This window comes from Chelonoidis abingdonii, chromosome 2 (genome assembly GCF_003597395.2).
Source record: "Chelonoidis abingdonii isolate Lonesome George chromosome 2, CheloAbing_2.0, whole genome shotgun sequence".
Taxonomy (NCBI): domain Eukaryota; kingdom Metazoa; phylum Chordata; order Testudines; family Testudinidae; genus Chelonoidis; species Chelonoidis abingdonii.
Window position 1 is genome coordinate 193,833,024 of NC_133770.1, and position 6,000 is coordinate 193,839,023.

The window sequence follows — 6,000 nt, forward strand, 5'->3', positions numbered from 1 at the left end:
GTAACATCAACATCAACGGTCCAACAAGCTCCTCAGAAGAGTCCCAAACACATGGAACAGAACCTTTGGGATTCAACAGTCAGTGATTCAAGAATTAGAAAACTATCAGATCTGGACAGTGGTGGAGCAACAGTCCCCCCTATCCCACGCCCTGATGGCCTTTGAGTATATGTATGGTGCTTTTTAAAGCATATTATGCAATGAACCAAAGGAAGTATATGACACACGTTTTCACATGGGCCTGGAGAGTGAACCTACTCCAAATACTTACCCAGTCCTGTGAGGCTAGGCCCAGTGCCCCACTATTGGCGTTACATATGGGGTTGCATGGCACTGTAACCCCATGCTCCCTGTTACTGCTCATTCAAATTTGACAGAAGGATGGCCAGGTCAATCCTGAATGGTACTGTGATCCTGCGTGCCAGGTCACCACACTCTGAGTGGTGAGTCATGCCCAGCCCAACAGGACAGGAACTGCTGCTGCTGGGAGAGTGCAAATTGGGCTCACTCCCCAGCGCACCATCAAAGACTCATCACTTCCCATGGTTAAAAAATCTGGCTCTGCCACTGGATCCAGATGAGTGGCTAAACTGGTGTCTAATCTGCATCTATTACTCCTATTCATTATTTGTATTATATTACAGTCCCTAGAGGGACCAACCAATTCAGGGTACATTGTGCTAGGGAGTGAATGGACATATAGTAAAAACAATCCCTGCTGCAAAGACTGGATTCAAGAGGCAGCACATGGATGAAACAAGTAAATAAGGGGAAATGGTTAACAGTAGTTAGGACATACTGAGTGGTAACAGTAATATGAATATTCATTTACATACATTCTGCAAAACTGTGTGATAAAGACAAACAGCAGTAGCACTAGTTTACCATTTACCTAGCTTTTACCAGAGGGAAGTGTTTTATAGCCATCATAGCAGAAATGACACTTAAGGATTGATCTGAAGGAACATAAAGGAAAAGGTAGTAGCTGTATAGATTTTTGCAGAAAAAATATTGAATAGCAATTCTTGTTAAAGATTGTTTATACAGAAGATCAGGTATGGGGGGGAGCTGTGAGATTAGATATATATATAGTACCTTTATATCAGTAGCAGGAAGTCAGTCAGGAGGGAGGAGCTAGGGAAGGTTCTAGGCAGAAGATCTACAGTGAAGCAGAAAGAGAAGCTTTGAGGATAATGCTGTTTTACAAGTTTCTTACTACAGAACACAATTAGGCAACTTCCCATTTTAACAATGTGACATGAAAGACAGGTTTCTCTGGAACCAAAGAGGGAGTGCTGTGTTCATCTCTGGCTTCTTAAAGTCTTTTGGGGGAGCGGGGGGAAGGGGTTCTACAAAGTTCACATTTTGATAAGAAAATCAAAGCATATGCTTTGTGACTCTTCAATACACAACAGAAGTATTTAAAATTAACTACTGTGAGAGCCTTTGTGTGAGATGGGGAAGTAAGCATTATTATTTCCAATGTAGAGATGAGGAAACAGAGGCAGAGGTTAAATGATTTGCCTAAAGCAGCAGAGGGACAAGGTTAGAGTTCAGGAATTGCTGGATACCAGTTCTGTGCTTAGACCATTATACTATGCCTCCTTTCTATAAAATTAATATCTTATAAATCATACTTTAAGGCTTTATCATCCTTATTATTTGCAAGACCTGAATATTAATGTGAGTCAACATTAATTCTGGAGGAGGTATGTGAACTCTCAAGTTGCATCTGGTTTCACTTCTTGAAAGAAAGATACAAAATCAGTATAAAAAAAAGATTTAAATGTTTCCTTGAAATGTTACCTGACATTTAACAAGGAAATAAAGAGAACTCAGCCTTAAGGTATAATATTCTTTCTTGTAAAGCAAGAATCAATGCCTTCAGGCTTGTGTTGACTTTGTCTTTGAACTGGTGATGTAATTTAAGAACCTAGTCTTTATCAGAAGGGAAATGACTGTTATTAGAAGGGTGCCCTTTGAGACCTGGATGGAGATGGAAGAGTCAGTGATATCAGAAAGATATTATATCCTTAGGGTCTACCTGAATGGTGTGCTATGGCAGTGCAGCGGTCTACAAAAGTGGACCTCAGTAGAGGACTGGGAGTTTAAGCCCCAGTACAACAAAGATCTTAAGCATGTGCTTAAATCTCATTGGATTGTGTGAAATTTCAGGGAAAATATTTACTTTTCATTAAGCTTCAGTAGAGAGGAAAGGCTACAACCTGAGATAACAAATAGCTGAGAGGGATGAAGGGGTTCTCCTGGAAGACTTGAATTCAGTTTCTCTTTGTGGCTGTGATCAATTTTTCATCCAATCACAGGATGGACACAGATACAGATTTTGGATGTGTCATCTATTCAGTGCAGTGAATTCAGCATGGAAGGATTATGGTGAGAGATTTAAGACTGTGGGAGCAGGATACAATCCTGTAACCTGGATGCAGCGAGACGGGGGGAGGATTTAAATTTGATTTTAATTCAGTTTTGTTTGTTAAGAACGTTTTTGTGTTTGTTTTGAATCAAAGTTCTTTAAAAACCCATACTCCTGTTCTGCCCTTTCCATCCATATGTTCTCCAGCATCTAATCAAAGCTCTTTTTTAGATGCTGTCATAAACAGATTGTTAAGGGTTAATGTCTCTTTTACCTGTAAAGGGTTAACAAACAGGGAACCAAACACCTGACCAGAGGACCAATCAGGAGACAAGATATTTTTGAATTTGGGTGGAGGGAAGCTTTTGTGTGTGTTCTTTGTCCTTTTTTTTTTTTGTGCTCTCTAGGGTCTGAGAGAGACCAGACATTACTACAGGCTCTCTAAGTTTCTGTTCAAATAGTAAGTAGGAACAGGCGATTTTAGTATTTTTGTTTGTTTTACTCTATTTGCAATTGTGGATCTGGCTGGTTAACTTTTATATGTGTAGTTGCTGGGAATATTTTGATTTGTATTGGTACTGGGGGAAAAGTTTCTCTCTAGTGTCTGTAAGCTATAGGACCCTGTAATATTTACATCTTGAAGTTACAGAGATAATTCTTTACTTTTTCCTTTCTTTTATTAAAAGATTTCTTTTAAGAGACCCTGATTGATTTTTTTCCCTTGTTTCCCTTGTTTAATCCCAGGGGATTGGGTTTAAACTCACCAGGACTGGTGGGGGAGACGGGAGGGGGGAGAGGTGGAATCTCTCTCTGTTTTCCTTGAATCTGTTTGCCTCTTTGTGGAAGGGAAGGGACATGCTTCTCTGTATTGTGATTTAAAGAGTTTGGATCAGTAGTCTCTCAGGATAGCCCAGGGAGGGAAAGTCTGGGAGGGGGAAAGAAGGGGGAATGGTTTATTTCTCCTTGTTTTAAGAACCCAAGGGATTTGGGTTCTTGGGGTCCCCAGGGAAGGTTGGGGAGATCAGAGTGCCCCAAAACACTATATTTTTGGGTGGTGGCAGTGCTATCAGATCTAAGCTGGTAATTAAGCTTAGAGGAATTCATGCAGGTACCCAAATTTTGGACGCTAAGGTTCAGATTTGGGAATTATACCTTATGACAGATGCTGATTGCATCTAAACCTGGGTGGGGCCACAGTGGACAGGAGGATATCAAGTAATTGGCCACTCTTTAGTCAGCAGTAGTGTTGGAAGCAGGAGAATTTTGAACACTCATATGAGTGTCACAGGGGGCTGACATCTCTTCATCATCATTCATCTATCTGTAGGACCACCTCATGTTCACTCAGTCTGGGGGTGACGGAGGGAGAGTGCACACTCAAGTTGCAGAGTCCAAATTTCTAGTTTTGTCTGTTAAGAAGAAAATAAGCTACAGCAGAGGGTTGAAGGTTCTATGGAGACAGTGATCTAAAAAAATCAGAGGCTGTGTAAGACCCTGCACGGAGTTGGCTACAACAAGAACTGGGTGATCATCAAAATAAAACCATAATATCATCTGCCCAGTGGTACATTTTGTTAACCTCTTTTATGCTGTATAAAAGATGGTGTTAGTGAGGAGCTTCCCCTTTTGCCTTGAATCCTCTAGTGCAGTGGTTCCAGGGCCGGCTCCAGGGGTTTTGCCGCCCCAAGCAGCCTAAAAAAAGCCGTGATCGCGATCTGCGGCAATTCAGCGGGAGGTCCTTCGCTCCGAGCGGGAGTGAGGGACCCTCCATCAAATTGCCACTGAATACCTGGACCTGCCACCCCTCTCTGGAGTGGCTGCCCCAAGCACCTGCTTGCTAAGCTGGTGCCTGGAGCTGGCCCTGAGTGGTTCTTAACCTTTACTGCAGCCTGCGCCCCTTTGGTTCTCAAAATATGTGCTCACACTCCTTATCAAAAATCAAAATATGTTCTCACGCCCATTAAACCTAAAAAATATGTTCTTGCACCCCTTAATCCTAGATAGACTTTTTTGTTTTATATTACAGTAATAGTTAAATGTATAATGTTAATAAATACATAGGTTTGATTAAACAAAGTAGTTGTACATACGTGCCTGTGCTTAATTTGTGTTTTCAATGATTTACCTTCTAAAAAAATCTGGCATGTGTCATACCCCCAGAAAGGGCATCTCACGCCCCCAGGGGGTGCATGCACCCCAGGTTAAGAACCACTGCTCTAGTGCATCTAAGTATATGTCAAGGTAGACCTAGAGGTACAGTCTACAGTTGTTAAAACACAAGACTAACTCAAGAGAAAAGCATACTGCTACTGGCTCACTGTGTTACCTTGAGCAAGTCATTTAAACTCTCTGTATGTCATTGTTCATATTTATCAAATAGGAGAAATAATATTGTCCCACCTCACTGGAGGCATATTTCATTAATGTTCATTAAGATCTTCTCAGCCATGTTGCCTATAAAAAACCTAACAACTCATCAGTGGTTAGGGAGATGGTTTGCTGTGATCACCATTTTTTTTCCTGCTTAACAGTATCATCTCACTGTTTCCTTGTGGTTCCCCCATTTGTTTGTTTTAGTCACCTGTTGTTTAGAGCCTACAGTTAGATCCTATACTCTTTGGAGCAGGAGCTGTGTATTACATGTCTCTACAGTGCCTAGCCAAATGGGACCCTGGCCAGTAGATGTTACTGTAAAAAAAACAGTGAGATAATATTTGTATCCTCATCTTAAAAAATGTTAAATTACTTGGCCAAGGTTGCAAAGGAAGACAGTGGGAGATCCAGTGACAGAATCTATATCTCCTGATTCCCAAACTTGCAGCTCAACCACAAGATCATCCTTCTTTGCAGAATAACTGAGACTTTGTTCCAGACTTCTCTGCCATAATGGAGAAAAGCTGGGACTGTGCAGAATCAAGACCTTTGCCACATTGAGTCTTGGAGGAACAAAAGTATCAGAAACAGTAAGGTGACTATTTTCCTTCTTCTTCCTTCTCCTCAGAGAGCAGCTGCAGCTTTGGCACCTGCTTGCTAGACTCCAAAGCCTGTTAATGCCAGCCACTCTGGGCTGCACAGGCTACTGAACCTATGCAAGGTATCAGCCATTGCAGACTGTTCACCACCAAGAATAATGGATTGGGCAGTTGTGGTGTGGGTCACTATCGGTCAGGGAAGGCATCTTCCAGTGCAGAATGGAGGAGCCCATCAGCTCCTCTCAGTGCAGGGTGGGAAGGTTGGGGAAGCACCTACCACTGTGCAATGTGTAGGTCACTAGAAAGAGAATTGAAGGCATGGTGCATAGATACTGTGCACATAGAAATATGTATAGTTAATAATACTCTGAAGGAAGTTTTGAAAATTTTCTTTTGAGATTTTCCTTTTGCTACAGCTGATAATGAGTAAGGGGAAGGTATAGAAAATTCCAGGCATCTGAATTAATGTGGTGATATTTTGCCTAACTGAGCCTGTCCCCTAGTATATTTTAAGGAGGGGCTCTATTTTCTCCCTGCACATATACTCCAGATTCCTTCAGTCCCTTCTCACAGCCCAGCTCATATACAGCACGTTCCAAATGTTGGCCCTCCCCAGAAAGGTTCAAGAGCTCCCTTAGTTCAAAGAAACAATAC